Source organism: Hordeum vulgare, unplaced genomic scaffold, assembly GCF_904849725.1.
Source record: "Hordeum vulgare subsp. vulgare unplaced genomic scaffold, MorexV3_pseudomolecules_assembly, whole genome shotgun sequence".
Lineage (NCBI taxonomy): Eukaryota > Viridiplantae > Streptophyta > Magnoliopsida > Poales > Poaceae > Hordeum > Hordeum vulgare.
In genome coordinates, this window is record NW_025422511.1 from 86,249 (window position 1) to 87,127 (window position 879).

General features: G+C 35.6%; 2 non-coding genes across 2 annotated transcripts; both read right to left on the bottom strand.

The window, feature by feature from the left end:
- Nucleotides 1-378: 378 nt before the first annotated feature.
- Nucleotides 379-452, bottom strand: TRNAW-CCA. Its single transcript has one exon. It is a non-coding gene; the product is annotated as a tRNA-Trp (tRNA).
- Nucleotides 453-591: 139 nt separating this feature from the next.
- Nucleotides 592-665, bottom strand: TRNAP-UGG. The gene has a single exon. It is a non-coding gene; the product is annotated as a tRNA-Pro (tRNA).
- Nucleotides 666-879: the final 214 nt, after the last annotated feature.

Consider the following 879-nt stretch of genomic DNA (forward strand, 5'->3'; position numbering starts at 1 on the left):
AATCTTTCTTTGGGATTCCTGATATTCTACGACTCTTTTCCAGACTAATTAGGAATTCTTTTCTTGGTCATTGAGATTCGTGGATAATTTAGAGTACTATTTAGGGATAGATCGTACCTCTTTTTTTATCCCCCCGAACAAATCGAAATGATTGAAGTTTTTCTATTTGGAATCGTCTTAGGCCTAATTCCTATTACTTTAGCGGGATTATTCGTGACTGCGTATTTGCAATACAGGCGTGGGGATCAGTTGGATCTTTGATTGAGTCATTTTTTTTTTTTTATTGACCTCCTCTCTGGTCTGGAGGAGGTCAAATTGGAGTTACAATTCAATTTTGTTAAATTATTTTACTCTGCTTCGACATAAGATAGATGGAATCACGCTCTGTAGGATTTGAACCTACGACATCGGGTTTTGGAGACCCGCGTTCTACCGAACTGAACTAAGAGCGCTTTCATTCATTCAAAAAGAAAATCTTTTTCTATTCCTAATGTATCTCACGTACGTATAGTCTCCACAAATTCCAGTTATACCCACTTTACTTTAATTGATCTCGTTGCTACTGCCTATAAAGAAGAAAGAAGTAATAGGTAGGGATGACAGGATTTGAACCTGTGACATTTTGTACCCAAAACAAACGCGCTACCAAGCTGCGCTACATCCCTTTTCCAAATTAAATTGTTGTGCAATGCCATTGTACACAATTCCTGTCTTCTTTTCCACATCATAATTTTCTTATTCTTTCTCTATCTATATATAGAACCCTCGTGTCATTTCTTCTTTTTGGTCTCATATAATTAAGGAATTATATACAGCTAAAATCCAATAGAATTTCGCCTATAAAAGAAAGATTACTTTTCCTTGATAATATATAGGAAG